Here is a 20,240-nt window from a genome sequence, read left to right as displayed (position 1 = left end):
TAATCCCCCAAATAACCCAGGTTGCCTCTGGGCTGATGCATGGGGTCCCGGTGTCATAACATAACTGTGTAGTCCCACTGACTGTGGATTAGTCCTTTAAGTCACTTCGTATCCCAAGGAAGCAAGGGCTTCCTGAAGGATAAGGTGTGCTGGATCTTGGAGAGGAGATGTCTTGGTTTTGGAAGGCAGTGATGCTTTTTTTTTTTTTTTTTTTTTTGAGACATAGTCTCGCTCTGTCGCCCAGAATGGAGTGCAGTGGTGCTATCTTGGCTCACTGCAAGCTCTGTCTCCCGGGTTCACGCCATTCTCCTGTCTCAGCCTCACAAGTAGCTGGGACAAGGAAGGCAGTGATGCTTTTAAAGATGCCTACAGGAAAATTAGAATGAGCAGCCAGCCCAAACAGACTCCTTCTTACCCCCTGTTAGTATGCCCAAGCAGGGACAATCTAAGCATAAAAGTCAGTAATCACGGGCAAATGGCACAAACCAAGTCTATAAACGAGCCTGAGTCCATAAGCCTGTTGAAAAATGAAAGCTAATGTGAAGTGTGCCAGAAAAAGTTGGAAGGTACACCATCAGTTTTTCCATATGGTTTACTGAGAGATATTGATTAAGTCACATGGCTAGAGGCTCACACCTACATGTGGCCAGCACCTAGGTCTCCGATCCAAATTTTTGTCAACTTGTTCCAATAATTGCTTAAGAGATTAAAATGCAGAATTGTGCTATTCCTTACGATGTTTATTTGGTTGTGCCCAGTGTTGGATGTTTGTAAAAAGCCGGGGTGGAATGCAGTGATCTGCAAGCCTTATTTCAAACACTTAGGAAGCACCAGTGTACACAGGCCCACAAGACCCAGATTTTGTCATTATAAACCTTTGCATGGCACATCCACATTGTCCTTTGCCCAAGTGACTTTGTCACCAGGGAACAGGTATATAGCACACCCAAAAGACATCAAGATGTCTTGAGAAAAGGTGAACAGGATGATCTTATTGTCCTGAGGCCAGGACCACTGACACTCCAGGGTCATATTTAGGGTCATGTACCAACAGGTACATGAGTACACGTGTGGTTTTTTGACCTTTATAAGTTAAAAAAATGAATTATTGTAAAATTTAAAATGAGAAAGATTTTACACATAATCCTGATTTTTCCATTTCTTTTGAAAAATTGAAAGATCTTCACAGGAGGCTGGAGTTGAGTAGGGACCTCCCTCTAGACCGAGGTTTCTACTCCAGTTAACCCCAGTCACCACCACTCCCAGTCATCTCCTATGTAGATTATCTTCTTGAGCTCCGTAGATATTTGAGTGTTTGATTTCTGCTAGTGATAGCAATGGAGGACAGAAACAGTGAAGGGCCCATTATTGCTGCTTTATGGCTAAGGAAACTGAGGCCTTAGAGGGCTCAAGTAAACTGCCTGAGGTCACAGGCTCTGGGAGGAACTACTAGTTGGCTACCATATCATGCATCCTCCTCTTCCTCATTACTAACAGAACTCTATTAGACTTCTTCTTTTTGAGACATAGCCTGTCTTCCTGTGTTCCCCAGGCTGGCCTTGAGCTCCAGGGTTCAAACGATCCTCCTGTCTCAGCCTCCCACGTAGCTGAGACTACAGGTTCACACCACAGTGCCCAGCTCACAACCCAATGTGGCCTGGTGATTAAGTTCTGGCCAATGACATGTAGGTAGCATTATAAGGACCATTTGAAAAAGCATCCTGGCCAAGTGTGATGGCTCACACCTGTAATCCCAGCACTTTGGGAGGCCAAGGTGGGCAGATCACTTGAGGTCAGGAGTTCAAGACCAGCCTGGCCAATATGGTGAAACCACATCTCTACTAAAAACACAAAAAATTACTTGGGCATGGTGGCAGATGCCTGTAATCCCAGCTACTCAGGAGGCTGAGGTACGAGAATCGCTTGAAACTGGGAGGTGGAGGTTGCGGTGAGCTGAGATGGCACCACTGTACTCCAGCCTGGGCGACAGAGTGAGACTCCATCTCAAAAAAAAAAAAAAAAAAAAAAGGCATCTTAAGTTGAAGGGAGATGTATTCTTTCCCCTTTTGTCCTCATTCCTCATGCCTGGAATGCTGATATAATTAATGGCTGGGGCCCTGTCAGCTGTATTGAGTCATGAAGAGACTCTGAGAATAGACGCTGTGAATTTCAGAGCAGAAAGACAGGAATTGGATTTTCTGATGAATGCGTGGATCCACCACACCAGTCTTGACCTATGTGTTTCATGATAGCTAATAAACCATGTGTGTTTTAAGTCAAGTCTCGCTTACTGTAACTAATACAGTGGTAAGGCCAGGATTCACACTCAGTCTGCCGGACACCATTGCCTGGACTCTTAGGCACTGCAGTAATAGCCAATCGCAGACATTCCCTATTGCCTGAAGCTAGCCTAACCACCCTCCTCTTTGCCTACTGGCATTGGAGGAGCAATTGAACCACATGCTTGGTCTGGCTAATGGCAAGTGGCAGTCTTCCAGTTCTACAGAAACTACAAAACTGACCCAAACAAGGGCAGTTTGGGAGTTCCTTGGTTGGGAACTGCAGTTCCATATGTCACCTCACTATAAGAACAATAGCCTCTGAGCTTCTGTTCTGGGCTGCCCTCCAAGGCCAAATGACAGATAAACAATAACCAAAAGGGAGTGGGTTCTTCAGGGAGACCCCAACAGTCTGCCGAGGCTGTCACCAGCTGCTACCTTATTTTTATTAATGTGTAGTATATTCCTGTAGTGACAAGTGTCCTTTCAGTTCAAAGTAATGGATCTCTCTTGCTTAAGTGGTTGGGATTATTAATTTTGCTTTTGGCACAAGAAAAACCCACATGAGGCTGGGCCCTGTGGCTCACGCCTGTAATCCCAGCACTTACGGGGGCAGAGGCAGGCAGATGACGAGGTTAGGAGTTCGAGACCAGCATGGCCAACATGGGAAGCCCCATCTCTACTAAAAATACAAAAATTAGCCGGATGTGGCGGCAGGCACCTGTAATCCCAGCTACTTGGGAGGCTGAGGCAGGAGAATTGCTTGAACACAGGTGGCAGATGTTGCAGTGAGCCAAGATTGTGCCACTGCACTCAAGCCTGAGAGACAGAGTAAGACTCCATCTCAAAAAGGAAAAAAAGAGAAAAAACCCACATGATAGATATTGAGATGTCTCTGGGGGCTGTGAATGAAGACGGTCTTCTGGTTGGAAAATTCGCAAGGTTTGTGCTCAAGTCTTTCCAGTCTTAAAACCAATGATGATGATACTAACGTCGCTTCCAGCCATGACACCATCTTCCTTCTTGCCTTCTCTTCTCCCAAGAATGATCTCATCCCCTTCTCCCCATCACCTCCCCTCCCTTGGTCTCCTCACCTAAGTGGCATCTGCTTCCACCCCCACCACTCCCTGCAGGCCACTCTGGCCAACGTCACCACCCACCTCTAGGTGCTAACCCAATAACAATCTAAGCAGCTGCCAGCACAGCCAGAATAAAAGCAGGCAGAAGAATGTGGAAAGACTAGACTGGCTGAGTCTTCTGGCCTCCATCTTTCTCCCGTGCTGGATGGTTCCTGCCCTTGAACATCGGACTCCAAGTTCTTCAGCTTTGGGACTCTTGTACCTTCGACCACGGACCAAAGGCTGCACTCTCGGCTTCCCTACTTTTGAGGTTTTGGAACTTGGACTGGCTTTCCTTCTCTTCAGCTTGCAGATGGCCTGTTGTGGGATGTCACCTTGTTGTGATCATGTGAGTCAATACTCTTTAATAAACTCCGATTTATATATACATCTATCCTGTTAGTTCTGTTCCTCTAGAGAACTCTGACTAATACAGATTTTTTTTTTTTTTTAGTTTTTTAATGTGATTGGACCTCTCTGCGGAGTTTGGTGCTATTGCCACTCCCTCCTTGAATATTCTGCTCTTCTGACTTCCTGACAGTAGGGTCTTTTGGTTTTCCCTCTGTATCTCAGGGCAGTCCTTTGGTCTCAAGCTCATCTGCCCTTGTTCCTCATCTTGGTCCTCTCCCTGCCTCCCTCTCCTCCTTTCTCCTTCCCTTCCTTTCTCATCTCACTGTGTGCACGGTCCCCAGGCTCTCTCTCCAGTTCCCTACATTTATCTTACATGCGTGCAGCGGTGATGCCTGACTTAGATCAGCTTCTTCAGAAACAGACTCCGAGATGGAGATTTGCTGACAGAAAGCTAAGTGGGGAGCATTCATGGGAACGACACCTGAGGGGGATGAAGGGCCAGGACAGCAAGGGCGGGATTACACTGAGATGTAATTCAACGAAAGGCCTTGGTGAGGCCAGGGGGACCCTGGACCTTGGGGGGGGTCCTTCAGGGATCTCCTGAATTGAGGCCAGAACTTAGCTATTGTGTTCCTGCAGCAGACAGTCACTGGATGTGAGCTGCCCCTAGGGAGGGGGCATCACCTTGGGTGTGGCAGCTTCCTTTTACCAAAAGGAATTCCTAAGACTGGCCCAGCTATAACTGACAGCAGCCGACGTTGCCTGCAGCTGGGGAAATGAGTGTTTCCATCCTGATCGGGGGATCTGGGCAGAGCCAAAGGATCCACAACACAATCCCAAGTCTAAATTTATAGTCCTGACCTTTTTCTGAGCAAGCACCAGGCTTACCTATCCACCTCTGCTGAATGTAATCCCCGCCCTGCAATGGCTCCCCAATCGCAGCCTGCTGCTCACACCACGGCTTCCTCGTAGTCTCTCCCCGCTGCCTGGGATGTGCACTCACATGCTATATTTATCCATTCTACATGTGTTTAGGGAGTGCGCCCCTGCCAGCCACTGTGCTAGGACCTGGGGCACTTGCCAGGGACTGGCTGACTGGAATTCAGTTATTGGGCTAGAGTCAACCTGTCTCATTCAGGGACACTGAGTAGGCAGCTCTTGATTGATGGAAGGCAGGGTGGGTGGCGCAGAGTCCACCAGGACCTGGGCAAGGCCGGGCTCACTGGCTCTGAAACCTCCTTGTGTCCAAGCAGTGGGATGAGGGGGAAAGCAAGATCCAGAGGGGTGGTAGCAGGAGTGAGTCTGAGGGCCTGGGGCAGGGGCTTGGACGACAGGTCAGATGTGTGCAGGGCTTGGGGGAAGTGGAGCAGGGTGCCTCCTACCCTACGCAACCCCTGCCTGGCTCCCTGGAGAACCACAGGCACTTCTCTGCTGCGGCCAGCTCCCCAGCTGCAGAAATTGACCTGTAGTCCCCAATGCCTCAGAAGGGCCAGCCTGTGCCTATCTAGGTGCCCACAAATACACCTGAGCCCACTGTGCACAAATACATTATGATACTTCTGATTCCCCCAGAGGCGTGCACATAAGCACATCCATGTTCCCCACATACGTGCACATGGATGGACATACATGCAACTCCCATACGTACCTGTGGCTCTGTGTCCGCACTTGAAACCCCACCTGCCCTGGCCCACACAGGTGAGGCCCATTTTCTCACCGGTACACACACATGTGCAAGGACACTCACAGACATTGTCATGTGCTGGTGCGGGCACACGCCTTTCCATGCTAGTTTGGAAAGCCTGAGTGACAGCTGTCACAATGCAGCTTTGTGGGCACCTTCAGGAGTCGCTGCTGCAGGGCAGGAAGAATGATGGCTCTGGTTGTGTCAGCCTCCGGAGGGGACAGGTGAGTCTTTTCTCTTTTCTCTTTTTGCGGCCGGCCTTCTGAAGTGCCATGAATAAGAATTCAGTTGCTTTTCCTCCCCAGAGACCCAGTTGCTCTCTAAATACCAAGGCAGGAAAGTGGAGACTTAAAAAGGTCATTACCAAACATTGAGAGGGTGGTATTTAGCTGGTGAAGCAGCTTCTGGAGAAGAGACCTCAGACCCCAGCGGGAAGCCTTTATTTTCACCTTCATTTGCTTTCCTGGGTCCAAGAGGTGGGGAAGAGCAGGAGGCTCCATCCTCCAGGGTCGAGCTGCCCCTTGAGCTGGGGGGACACACCCCCAAGGGCGGGAGTGGGGCTATTTGGGATCACAGAAGGCTCTAGATGGGAGGCAATGGTAGCCCTACAGGTGCTGATCCTGGGGGTGGGGGGCCTAAGGGAACTCCCCACTTTTTCCAGGGAGGAGGTGGGAGGAGACAAGGCAGGGATTCAGTTGCCACCTAGGACTACAGAGGCCTGGCAGGGGCCACAGAGGCCCATCCCTTTGCTTCCAGACCTAGGCAGAGAGGTTTCTGGGAGAAGACAGTCATTCCTCCCTTTGGGAACACCTCCCTCTCTCCATTCTTTTGTAGCTAAAGTGGAAAAAACAAAGATTACTTAACAGCTTGATAGCACAATTCCTTTTAGGGTCTTTGTTTAGGGAAATACCTTGCTAAGCTGCCTGGGCTAGAAGGTGAGGTCCTGAGGGCAGCATGTTGACAAGAGCCAAGGCAATAAGGACAACTAATTGGCTCAGCTGTTCTGCATGAGAAGGTGAGAGGAACTGGTTTTTCTGCAGAGAAAATGGGAGAGAGAAGAAAGGTTGGGGGTGGGGGCGGGCAGGTCAAGGGAGAGCCGAGAAAGGAGTAGGAGACTGGGGTGCTGGGTCTTCTCCATTCGTCCCTCCAGGTCCTGTGCCCACCCTTGGCCACCCTGATCTGGGCCCCTGGCCTGACCTCTGTGAACACCTCTGACCTCAGGGCACTCCTCTGCCTCTGGCCTTCAGTTGGGTTTGGCCAATAGGCAGCACTGACAGGAGATCAGAGGGTGGGAGGAGAGAGAGGTGGGGAATTTACTCCTTGCCTCCCTTCCTGCCTGGCTGCAGGCCACAGGCCCCCCAGCGGAGACCCCTTTGACTATGGTTATGCACACAGTCCTGCCTCCTTCCTCCTGGCTCAGCCAGGCTTGTTTACTGAAATGCTGAGGTGACGTCACTAAAGACGGGGTAAGCCTTTGGGACAGGATGCTACTGTCTGCTTCTAGCTTGGGATGGCCACGAAGAGAGGAAGGGCTGGCACAGGTGGATGGCTATGGGGCCATGTTTGGGGCATGTAGTGGGGGAGGGATCATAAAAAGGAGGCGCATGAACCTGATGTGGGGCCTTCTGTGTGACAAAAACCTCGAGTTGCCAGGCTCTACTGCCTGTGACTGGTGAACTGCCCCCTGCTGCTCAGGATCAGGTGATGCCTGCTCCTGGTCTACTTGTGGCCACCAGGAGAGGGGAGGTGGGGTGCAGGTAGGAGAGAAGAGCTCCAGGACCTGTGACTTGCGAATGGGTTTATTTTTCTGGTTCCTGCAAGACAGTGGGGATCGGGGGAAGATAGGCAGAGGGGAGGCTTTCAGGACCCATTTTTTTTTCCTGACTTATGATGCATAATGCAATCAGATGACATTTAAATATTCATGTCATAAAAGAGGATGCAGATGCAAGTGTGAGACTGGTGGGCTGGGGCGGAGGGGAGGGAGAGAGGGATGAGATCCACATGCGGCGTTTTGTGGAACCACAGGATCTCAACGTGGAAAAGGGTACTTGGGATCATTTAGTTTGACTCTTACCTGTGGCAAGAATCTCTTTATGGCATTCCTGATGGGTGGGCACCCTCCTCACCAGGCTCTCTCCATCCTAAAATGAGACTTTCCATCATGGGGCAGCAATCCTTGCCCCGGGGAATTCTTCCTTAGACTGAGCTAAAATCTCTCCACTGCTACCCTCATTGGTCTCCCCCAGCGGTCCTAGCTATGGCCCCAGGGACCACCTACGATGTGGCCACTCTAGTGTCCCCTGACAGCCCTCAGAGATCTCCAGCAAGTGATTCTGTCTTCCCAGCTCTAAACCAAGCAACCTAAGCCCTTCTGCTCTTGCCCAGAGCTTTGTTAAGGTGCTGCTCAAGAGACCTCAAGAGGAAAGCAAGGAGAGAGCATGCATCTGCAGATGAATGCTCATCCTGAGTGGGGGCTGAGCCCCTTGGACTGTCCTCATGTCTGGACATTTGCCACCTAACTAGAGAGTGGATAATGCCTGGCTTTTTGGGGAGCCAGCGAGGGAGTGGGGTGGAAGGGAACCAATGCAAGTTTGGGAATTAGGAGATTTGAGGTCTTGATCTAACCTGGATACTTCTGGCTGTGCAAAGTCACTTCATCTCTCTGAGCCTCAGTTTCTTCATCTGTAATGTAGGGACACCTCCCTTATGAGGTTTCATGAGGATTATTGGGAGCTGGGAAGAGCAGTGTCCCTTGGCTGAAAGGGCCAGGACACTCCACTGGGTTTGGGGTTCTCTGGCTCAGTGCTTGAGGCAGAGGGAGAAGAAAGCAGATACTTGAGGTTCTTGGCCATCCAGGGTCCATCCTGGCAGGCTCCAGATGGCAACTACTCAGTGATGTGGCTGGAGGATTGATGCACCTGCTCAGGGCTGGGCAGGAGGTCTTCATGGTAGGGGCAGTGGCCCCAGCTGTAGAGTGGAATAGATGGGTCAAAGCCCAGAGCCATAGGGTATAGTTTTGCTCCCCCACTCTCTTTGCGATTTTGGGGAAAAGTCCTAACTTCTCTGACCCTTACTTTCTCTATTTGAAGATAATAGGAAAAAAATGGCCAAATCCTTCTGGTAGATGTTCTAAAGATAAAGGAGGCATTAATTGATTGAGTTTAACAGGAAATGAACCTGAGTGGGTGGGGCTTCTCAGAATACCAGGATGGGTAGGGTCATAGGTGCTCCCAAGAGCCATGGGGAGCCATGGAGGATGGAGGAAGGTGTCAATAGGACACTGGCCTGGCCAGATCTACCATTATCCCTCCCAACCTGGAGGCAGCAGTCCCGCCCTGTCCCATGCCTTTAGAGCCCAGGTCAGGACAGGACATTGAGGGTAGTAGTCCAATGGCCCACCATTGCAGGTGGGACTCCCCACTACAGACCCCAGGTGAGAATTTTTTTTTTTTTTTGTGACAGGATCTTGTGTTGTTGCCCTAGCTGGAGTGCAGTGGTGCAATCATAGCTCACTGCAGCCTCAATCTCCCAGGCTCAAGCAATCCTCCTGCCTCAGCCTCTCAAGTAGCTGGAACTACAAGTGTGTACCACCATACCCAGCTAATTTTTTTTCTTAATTTTTAGTAGAGACAAGGTCTTACTATGTTGCTCAGGCTGGTCTCAAACTCCTGAGTTCACCTGGCCTCAAAGTGCTGGGATTACAGACATGAGCCATGGTGCCTGGCCCCAGCTGAGATTCTTGGCTTCAACTTCCTGACTGAGGTGGAACTCACCACTTCCCACAGTATGCCATGGCATTGCCAGAGGGGCTGATAGGAATTCTCCCTCATGCTAGAGTGGGTTTTCCTTTCCCCACTGACCCCTCAGCTTCCTTGACTCCAGACTTTAGAAGGTTTAAGAAGCTTCTGGCCTTGAGGCTGCAGGAAACGGACATCACAAAACAGAGCAGTGAACAGCTGCAATGAAAGAAGGGCCCGAGCTCCCTCCTGTCCCTGCTCAGACACCTTTCCTGTTCTCAGGGATAGCTGAAAGCCCTCCCTACTGTCCCAAGCTCCCTCCTGTCACGGTCTCCCCAGTCAGAGGCCCAGCCTCTTACTTTCCTTTTGTTGAGATCTTCCTGGGACTGAGGCTCCCTCAGCTCCCTGTCCCACCACACTGCTCTATGTCTGTCTCTGTCCTCACACTGTTCCTCAGACGAGCTGCTCTTCCTCTCACTATTTGGTCAACCTTCCCTGCACCCTTGACTCCTCCCCCAGCCCCTGTGCCCTGGCCTGCATGCCTCCACCTTCTCTCATGGGCCTTTCTCCATGAGGAACTCCTCTCTCCTGTATCACAATCTCTCTGTCTTTACTGCCTTGCCCCCTTTAGCCTAGAAACCTCCTGAAGGCTCTTCCATTGTAGAAAGAAGCCAGCAAACAGACATGCAACAACCTCCCTCCCTAGGCCTGGTGGCTCCTTTGGCTCTGACCCTGTCTCTCCCTTGCCTTGAATCCAGGCTTCTTGAGCAGTGCACACTTCTCTTCTCCCATGCCTGTGTAATTGGTCTTCTGCTCCCACCAAGACCTTTCCAAGGTCACCAGGTGACATCCTCGATGCTAGGCCTGATTGTACACCTTCTGGTCCTTATCTTGCCTGACTTTCTTGCAGCCTTTGGGACTGGCGATCACACTCACTTTCTTTGGACATGCCTTTGGCTTTGAAGACACCACAGTCGCCCAGATTTCTGCCCAACATCTGGCCCTAGCTTCTCAGCTCGTCTTTCTCATAGCTGAGTATCTTAAATATTGATGCACTTGGTCTTCTCTTTCTGCTCCTCACACTCTCTGTGGATGAGACCATCCAGTGGGTGACCATGATTGCATCTGAATGCCAAGGACTCTTGAATCTCCATCTCCAGCCAGGACCTTTCTCCTGAGCACCAGACCTCATATCCAACTGCCCACTGGATGTCTCTATTTGGATGCCCTTCAAGCTCACCATGTCCAATACAAAGTTCATTGTCTTCCTCCCCAGAGCTCTCTGTGTCAGGGAATGTCACCCCTATCAGCTATCACCCAAGCCTGTGGTCCCCCATCGACTCCTTCATTTCTCTTGCTCTTCTACTTCCCTCCAATGAGTAGGTGCTTCCAGGTCTACTTTCAAATATCTCTTGACTCTGCCCTTTCCTTTCTGTTTATGAATACTATTGCTCTGGTCCAGGCCAGCAGTATCCCTTGCCTGGATACTGACACAGCCCCCTACTGGTGCCTCGGCTTTCATTTACTCCCGGATCCCAGCAACACTAGCAGTGCTTGGTCCTAGGGAGGAGGTGAGGTGTTTGGAGAGGTCACTGGGACAGGCCTCTAGCCTTCCTATCCCTTGGATCTTGGCCGAACCTGGGCAAATCTGGAGTTCTGGTTCCTTGTGAACCAGGGCCTGCCCTGGTGGTAAGGAGTACGACTGTGTATGCGTGTGTGTGCTTGCACTGTGTGGGTAGTGTGTGTGTGTGTTTGTATGTGCAGGAGAAGAGGGATGATCAAGGAGGAACTCCTGGCTGGGCACAGTGGCTCACGTCTGTAATCCCAGCACTTTGAGAGGCTGAGGCAGGTGGATCACCTGAGGTCAGGAGTTTGAGACCAGCCTGGCCAACATGGTGAAACCCCATCTCTACTAAGAATATGAAAATTAGCTGGGCGTGGTGGCAGGCACATGTAATCCTAGCTACTTGGGAGGCTGAGACAGGAGAATTGCTTGCATCCGGGAGGTGGAATTTGCAGTGAGCCGAGATCGCGCCATTGCACTCCAGCCTGGGTGACAAGAGTGAAACTCCATCTCAAAAAAAAAAAAAAAAAAAAAAAAGGAGGAACTCCTATCCCCACAGGCCCCAAAGATGTTTCCTCAGAGCCTGTCTCCTGCCCGCAGTCCGCCCACGTGAGAGGACAAAACTCTTTCTGGCTGACTGCCGCCCATGTTAGCTGAGACAAGAGTTGTACATCTCAATTTTTATCACATGAAAATGAAATAAAGAACGCTAGAATAGATCCTGAAGAGGCAAGATTGAAGAGATGACTACTTCTTTGCTGTAGAGACCCCTCGTCCCCTCCACACCTCCCAGTAGAGCTGTTCCTGTTGAGATACCATCACTCCCTCTCCTTGGGGCTTTCAAAGTGGGTGTCATGGCTCTAACATTTTAAAACACAGGAAGAGTTAAACACACGACAGCAGCAAGAAAAGCAGCTCTGAAATGCGGCGAGTGTGTGGTGCCAGCCTGCGCGGCACCGCCTTCACAGCCCTGCCTTGATGTTGCTGCCTTGACTAGACAGAAGATGTTTTCCTTCTCAATTAGGAAAAATCCACAGCTTCATGCCTGCATGGGAGGTGGCAGCGCTGGAATTAGCCCTGAGGGAGGGGAGGTGACAAGGTGACAAATATCTCCCTTGCCTTGGTTTCAGCCTTGGCTTGGTCCAGATGAACATTTTGGCTTCCTTTGGGTCTTTCTTCCCCCTCTTCACTTAATTATCCAAGCAAAATGAACTGGAGCTACTTCCTACTCTGTGCCAGGCCTTGTGGAAGATCTGAGGTCACAGAGGACTAAAATGTGGTCCCTGCCCTGGGGGAGCTCAGAGCTAGTCCCAGAGACTGATGGTAGAATAGATAAACCCAGGTGCCAGTTAGACTCTTCTTGCCCTTAAGATCCAGGTCAGCTCGATTCAAACCCTCATACAACAGACTGTACATCAAAAATCTCCTGAGGTTCCTGTGCATTCCTGGAGGGCTTCTCACAGGTGGTGGTTAAGAGCACAGACTCTAGTCAGACTGCCTGGGTTCAAATCTTAGCTCTATCTCTTGCTAGAGCAACTGACGCTACTCAATTGCTCTGTTTCCACATCTGTAGAAGGCCGATAATAATAGTACTGATTTCATTGGGTTGTTGTGAGAATTAAATGAGTTAGTTCCTGTGCAAATGCTCAGAGTGGAGCCTGGTGCATGGTAAGCACTATGAAAGATTAGCTCTTATTCTCACAGTCATTTCTAGCTCTCAGCTCTTGTTTGCATTGAATTAATGCAGTTTATGCATCTTCTTACCTCCTGCTGGTGTTGTTGGTTCCACCCTGAGTCAGCCCAGACATGGACCTCAATCCTTTCCTTTGTATTTCATTAAAAAAATCAGCCTCACCCCTAAAACAAAGCATAGCTGGGCACACAAAGTCTCTGTGGGTAGCAGACATTTCCAAAGGATGGGAGAAGGGATTTATAGATTGCAAAACCGCCAGCAGTGTAAAAGTCCGTCTTTGATATTTCCATTCCTAGAAGCCCCTCAGCTTCCACCACCTGAGCTTCCACCTCCTGTTACATTGTTTTATTATTTTCTCCTTTGCTCTTTCCCTCTATCCCCTCCCTCCCAATTCTCGCTTGTTTCCCATGCAGAGCATTTTACCTGTCTCTTTCAGTTCCTTGTCTCTTGTCAAATCATACCCTTAGGATGTTACCTCCCCCCAAGTGCCTTATCAAGGTATTTTCTTATACAAAGACATTTGCTTCCCTAAGAGGAAATCTGGTGTTGGATGTAGTATCAGCCAGGATCCAGCCAGGAAAACAGAAACCTCAAAACGTTTAGGACAGAAGGGATTGAATGCAGGGCTTTGGTTGCTGACGGCAGAAGGGTGGAGGAGCTGAACAGTGTGGCTGCTCCGGTAGGTGATGTATTGAAATATTCCTGCTGGTGAAGAGCCGCCGTCCCAACTGTGCTTCCCCCACCCGTCCTCCCCATGATCCAGTCACTAGAGCGTTCACCCTGTCACAGCAGGGAGCCTCGGGATCTGCTCCAGGGCATCTTTCTCTGATTGTTAAATATTTGGAATGTCACTGCCAGTCTGGATGAATGGGGCCATGGTGAGTGGTAGCAAAGGAGTAGCAAAACCTGATGTGGAGACTGTAGAGGATGGAGCAGGTGGGATGAGACTGGAGGCAAGGGGGGCAGTTAGGAGGCTCCATGGTCAACAGCTCAGGGGGAAAATCTGACCATCTCATTGTAGTTTGTTTCTCGGCAGCACTCCCTCCTCACCAGGGATGAGATCTGGGTGGGACATCAGCCCCATCTTTTTACGGATAGGGAAATTGAGGCCAAGGAGACTGAGGTTTGCCACGTCACAGAGCAAGCAAGGACCAGAGCTGGGGCCCCTGGACTCCAGCTGAGGGCTTTCCTCACCATGTGCATCTCCAGAGCTGGGTTGTTACATGGCATATCCAGGTCAGGAGGAGGAGAGGAGAAGCGAGGAGGACCCGAAGGTGAGCAGAACCTGCTGGAGGGAGACGGTGGGGACCAGTGAGTTCTCTGCAGGACAAAGCAAAGCTAGAGGGGCCTTTGAGTGACTTCAAAGGGAAGCCACAACAGAGCAGTCAAGGACACACATGGCCCCACTTCTTCTGTGAAAGGAGGAGATGAGCTGTAATTGGGGGTGGTGAGAAGTGTTTCCAGGGTGGCAACAGGGGAAGGAGATCAATGCTCTCAGAACAATCCTAGCACCAGGGCCCTGCTCTCTGCGTGTTGACTTCCACTCAGCAACGCACAGACTGTTGGAATGAAAGACTGTCAAATGGAGATGGAACATCTGGTCCTTGGGTGAGTCCGGGTCAACCTGGTTCTTGCTTGAAAGTAACAGAAATGAACTGTGGTCAATTTAAGCAAAAGAGCATTGACTGGAAGTCTTTGAAATTATCCCAGACCCAGGAGGAGACATTAAGACTGGCCTTAGGCACAGGCAGGAACTAAGATGATGACGGTGAGCCCAGGGAACAGAAGGTGGTCTTGAGGCTGGCACAGGCTGGGGGTATGCAGCTGTGGCCAAGGCTGACCTTCAGCCTCCTGCTCTGCCAGCATCCCTCAAGAGTCACCTGGGAGGGGAGCTGAGGCCCCATGTTCAATCCCTGGCTGTGCTAGGGTCAGGAGAAAGAAAAGCTCAGCTTTCAGACCAGAAAGTAATTACCTGGAATCTTCTTCCTGCTGAGACAATACTCAAGGTGGGAGAGGTCACTCCCTGCCCCCACCCCTCTAATCCAGGTGAAGTTAGAAAATGGGCTTTGGGGAATCAACATCCAATAAATACTGGCTGGCTGGGGTTCTTTGGGCCTTCCCTGTTCCCTGGGGTCCCCCTCCAGCCTGTACTCCCCATCCCAGTCCCTGAGTGCTCTCCTCCCTACCTCAAGCTCTCCCAGGGACAGTTTTTCATTTCAGCTGCTGCAATATCTGCTCCGACAATCATCTCTCCCTCTCCACTTTCCTTTGGCAGCTCCTTGCCATTCACTCTGCAGCCAGGACATATTTAAAAGAGAGAAACTTTAAATTAAGTTTGGGAGAGTCTAAATGAAAGAAAACAAACCCTCACCATTATCACAGGTAAGAAAAGGGCTTCTGGCTCCTGGTGGAGAATTGTAGACTTTCCTTCATTTTGAAGCCAGGAAGAAAATCAGGAGGTTTTTTTTCCTCTACCTCACCCCCGGACACCCTGCCAGCCTCCTGCCAGCCATGCACCAGGTTAATGGAATACGGAGCATTAGCCTCGCTCTCTGAGTGCAGGATTGCTCGCCCCCTGGACTCAGATGGGAATTGCTTATGGGCTCTGCAGGCTGAGAGGAAGGGGGCTCCTGACTCAATGATTTCATTCTCCCTCCAGCATCCTGAATCTCTCTTTTGGAGGAGGAGCAGTGTACTTGAAGGAAGGAAGGTAGGAAGAAAACAGGCAAACTCTGGGCCCTGGGCAGCCTGCTTAACCTGGGAGGTCTCAGGAGGAGTGGCTGTCCTGTCCTGGCCCTGAGGATCTCCTGGGGTGAACTGTCAGGAGGGCCTCTCCTATGCTGTCCTTGGTGCTGCTGGCATGAACGAAGACCCATGTGGTATGACTTACTGCATTGCTTCCTCTGCCCACTGCTCCCAGGGTGGGCTGGAATTGAGGGCAATGACACTTACTGGCCACTGTGCTTCACCTGCCAGAGACAGAGGTTCAAGTCTTCCACTCAAGGCCTCTCTCTCTCCCCCCGCTCACCTCTGGCTTTAGGCTCTTGGGAGGCTAGAGCTGTTGGGTTCATCTCAAGTGAGCATTTCTAGGGCATCCAATGTGTTGAGGCAGGTCTGACCCTCTTGGTCAGGGGCTATCCCTCTCCTGGAGAGCAAGAGGTGGATGGTTAGGCTGGTTCTGCACCAGGTGTTGGGACAAGCATTCTTTTCTACTTCTTTCTTTGTCTCCTGTTCTTGCCTGAGCTTTAGGGGCAGGCATTTGTGGTGCAAAGGTGGGGGAAGGTGCCAAGGAAGCTGCCAGGTCTGTCTGCTGTTTTCAGCTCAGAGCCACCCAGGATGCAGACTGAGGCTCCAGAGCTCCTCCTGATCCAGCTCAGGCCCTCAGACAGCAGCTGGGGTCCGGGGCTGAAGCCTCAGCCTCGGGAAGTCCCTCATCATCCCCTCTTGTCCAGCCCATGGGAGAAGCTGGCTGCTTGGAGTTCAGAAGTTCTGTCTCTGCCATCTGCCTGAAACATTAGCTCCTATTGCACTTACTATAGGCCAGGTTCAGCACTGTGAGTTCCACTGACATTGTCTCTTATTTTTTATTATGGTAAAATACATATAATATAAAATTTGCCTTTGTAACCATTTTAAGTGTGCAATTTGGTGGCATTAAATACAGTCACATAATTGTGTAACTATCACTAATATCAAGTTCTACCACGTTTTCATCAACCCATACCCATTCAGCCATCCCTCCCCATTCCCTCTTCCCTCTAGCCCCTGGCAACCACTAGGATGCTTTATGTCTCTACGGATTTGCCTATTCTGGGTATTTCACGTGAAAGGAACCATGTAACATATGGCCTTTTGAGTTCGGTTTCTTCCACTTAGCATACTGTCTTTGAGGATCATCCATGTTGTGGCATGTAGCAGCCTTTCCTTTTTTATGGCTGAATTATATTCCATTGTATGGAAATACCACATTCTGTGTATCCATTAATCAGTTGATGGACATATATTTTTTAATGCCTTTTGGCTATCATGAATAGTGCTGCTATGAACATTCATGTACAAAGTTTTGTTTGAGCACTTGTTTTTGATTGTCTGGGTTATATATCTAGGAGTAGAATTGCTGGGTCTTATGATTATTCTATGTTTAACTTTTTGAGGAACCATCAAACTGTTTTCCATAACAGCTGCACGACTTTACAATCCCACTAGCAATGTATGAGGGCTCAAGTTTCTCCATATTCTTGCCAACACCTGTGATTTTCTGCTTAGAAAATTATTATAGACATTTTTTTTTTGAGACAGGGTTTCGCTGCGATGCCGAGGCTGGAGTTCAACGGCGAGATCTCTGCTCACTGTAACGTCTGCTTCCCGGGTTCAAGTGATTCTCCTGCCTCAGCTCCTGAGTAGCTGGGGTTAAAAGCATGTGCCACCATGCCTGGCTAATTTTTGTATTTTTAGTAGCCATTTTGATATGAAGGACAGTGTAGTTTTTCTTTCTTACAATAACTTCATGAAGCAAAAGCACTTTTAATTCCTCCCATTTTACAGATGAAGAAATAGAGATCTGGAGAAGGGAAGTTCATGTGTCCAGGACACACAGCTTGTGAGGACCAAGTCAGGATCTCAACTCAGCTCTGCTGACTCCAAAACCGAGGCCCTTCCTCACAAGGCTGCCCTCCATCCCACTTCTACTAACGGCAGACTGCCTTTGATGTGGGAAGGAGTAGAGAGGCCCCATTAACAAGGTGAACTTGTGGAAGGCACTTAATGTCCCTGAGCCCTAGTTTTCTTATGTGTCAAAGGGGAATGTTGATGCCTGCCTCAGAGGGTCCGTGAAAATATTCCATGGGTGTGAAGTGCTGCATGGTTGAGAGGATGGCTCATATTTGCGGAGGGCTTCAGACAATCATCCCAACACACAGAAAGCAGAGATTAAATCAGCGTTCACAGGCAGACAGATAGACAGACAGGGTTTTTTGAAGGACAGCACTGAGATTTGGAGGAGATGGAGAAGCACTAGCTCTTATTAGTATTAGGGTGCAGAAAGTTTAATACTTTCATATCTAACATGAAAGGGTACACGTGTATACCCTTTCACATTATTTGGATGATAAAAGCAATCCATGTTTTTTTTGGAAGTCTGGAAAATTTAGAAGAACATAACGAAGGAAATAAAAATGATCCAGAGTCTCACCAGTTAGCAACATGTATGGTCAACATTGCCTCGTGTTTTCCCATCTTCTTTCCCTAGACACGATGCAGCGTGCAGGGGGCTTCTCAGCCTGTACAGAGTGTGTCCTGCTCCGGAATTCAGCCGTGCTCTGGCATAGCTGATGAGCTGGTGATACAGGGCCACCACCATCTCTTCTGGGACTGAAGTGCCTCCTGGAAGAAAACTTATCCTGCGGTGAGAGGCAGCCAGGCAGGGCCAGCTCTGGGTCTGAATATCGGCTCCACCAGGGGTGGGTGGGTGGACTTGGGCCCATTTTCCTGCTTCCTAATCTATAAGATGTGGGATAATAGTGGAGCCCAATTCACCAGCTGTTTAAGATGGTTGCATGAAATAACAATACCTGTAACAAGGCACAAGTGACAGCATTTTCATATCTAGAAGCTATCAGTGATTTCTCTGTATAGACCAGAGACAGAAATGGAGTAGAGCTCCTCTGTATGGGCAATCTATGTGAGGCTTCCTCAGAGTAATGCAAATATAAGGCCAGCAGGCAAACTTACTGAGGTAGGAAGACATTTTTGTCTGTGTGTGTGTGTGTGTGTGTGTGTGTGTGTGTTGCATAATAAAAGAGCTGGTACCCTGGATGCTCAGGTGGTGCTGGCAGGATTTACACCTGTGCATGGACTGGTTGCGCCGGGCAGGCAGGACTAGTCTTTAACAGGAACATTCTGTTTCTCACTCTACTGGTGTTTGGAAGCAAGTTTGACTCCTTAGGGCTTTTGAATAACACAGAGGCGATGAGGATTGAGGCCTTAAGATGGAGTCCCTGAACTGTGCGATTAATATTGGTGGGCACTTAAATAATTGGAAACTTACTAACAGATGTGTCTGCATTTTTACCCCCACCTGCTGAGCTGGGACCTTGCTGGTAATAGGCAGGTTAAGTACTTTGAGGGTTTGGCACACAAAATGTGTACAATGAATAGAAGTGGTTATAAGGCTGTAGGGCCAGATGGGAGAGGTGAGGCTGAGCATATAGTGGGAATTATAACTCAGGTTTTCCCATGGGCCTGACCTATGAATGCCTATGTATGCCCTTGGGAAGATAGAGGGGAATTAAGCAAAAATGAAAAGAACACTTTGACTAAAAGCTCTATAAGTCCTTGGGGACATTGACAGAACTCTTGGCATACCCCTTTCCCCAAGAGAAGAACAGACAAACAGCCTGCCTGCCTGCACCTGTTCCCTTCTTCTGGGAGCTGCTTCATCTCCTATCCCATGCCACCCTGTGGTTTGAGTGGGAGCTACCAATCATGATATTTATCCTTATAGTCACACAAGTGATCACATGACCCAGGTCCAGCCAATCAGGAACTTTCCCTGAGAATTTTTATTTGGAACGAGCAGAGGAAAGCCAATCCTTTGAAGGCAACAGCATGAGCTGTCATCCTCCAAATTATTGTGGGGTTCGTGGACCTCCCCCACCTTGTGGGAGAGAGCAATCTGAGTAGCAGGAGGCAGAGCTAATCCATCAAGAGAAGTGGAGGTGAGAAATGGAGTGGTGGGGGTTGTTAGAGGGCATTCAAATCCTGGTTGTGGTCATTCTTGTACTCCAACTACACCCCGTTGCTTCCCATGGTTTGGACATGTCACCCAAGATGCTCTTCTTTTCATCTGGCTACCTCAAGATGGGACTCCAGAACTTGAAGGTCCTGTAGTACTAGGTGATTCCACGTGCATTGTTAGTAGTTTGGCTGAACATATTGGGAGCCTGGTTGGGGGTAATGGCACCTGCTGAGAATGGCCATGCCCAGCAAAGGTGGTATTATCTCATAGGAGTGGCAGAGACACCCAGGAGAGAAGGCAGTGCTGGGGAAGATGCAGTACCCAGCAGAAGCAGCAGGAAGTTGGGGGCAGGTGGAAGTGGGCACAGAATTGAGCAGTCTTATTGGTGAAATCTATCATACATACGTACAATCGATGCAGTCTAGTATTCTTTTTATTTCCACTTGCCTTTACACCTAGGGCATTTTCCCTTAAAATTAAATATGATTTGAGAACATGATTTTTAATGACCACATAGCATTCCATCATATGAATCTAACATAATCTACTTAACAAATCCCCTAGTGTTGGAGATTGTAAATCAATTGTCTTCATATTTTTTGTTTGCTTTAATTTTTTTTTTGTTATTGTATACTATGCTGCCAGGAACCTCCTTGGAAATAAATCTTTGTGTACATTTCTAATGATTTCCCTAGGAGAAATTGTTATAAATGGAATTGCCTTATCAAAGAGTATGGACATTTTAAAGCCTTTGATCCATATAAATAAATTGCCTCACAGAATGATTGTGACAATTCATACTCCCACCGTAAGGTAGAACAGTTTCCTTTCCTCTGAACCAGTGCCAGCCCTAAGTACTATGATTTTTTAAAAGCTTAGTTAAGATGACAGGCAAAATATATGTCTCATTGTTTTAATTTTGATTTCTTTTATTACTAGTGATACAGAAATTTTTCATATATTTATTGGCTATTTGTAGTTTTTTATTGTACCTTTCTTATTTATGTCCTTTGCTCCTTTTTTTAATGGGGTTTCCGTATTTTCTTATTGATTTGTAAGAGTTATTCACCTTGTC

This window comes from Pongo abelii, chromosome 1 (genome assembly GCF_028885655.2).
Source record: "Pongo abelii isolate AG06213 chromosome 1, NHGRI_mPonAbe1-v2.0_pri, whole genome shotgun sequence".
Lineage (NCBI taxonomy): Eukaryota > Metazoa > Chordata > Mammalia > Primates > Hominidae > Pongo > Pongo abelii.
Note: the sequence above shows the minus strand (reverse complement) of the source record.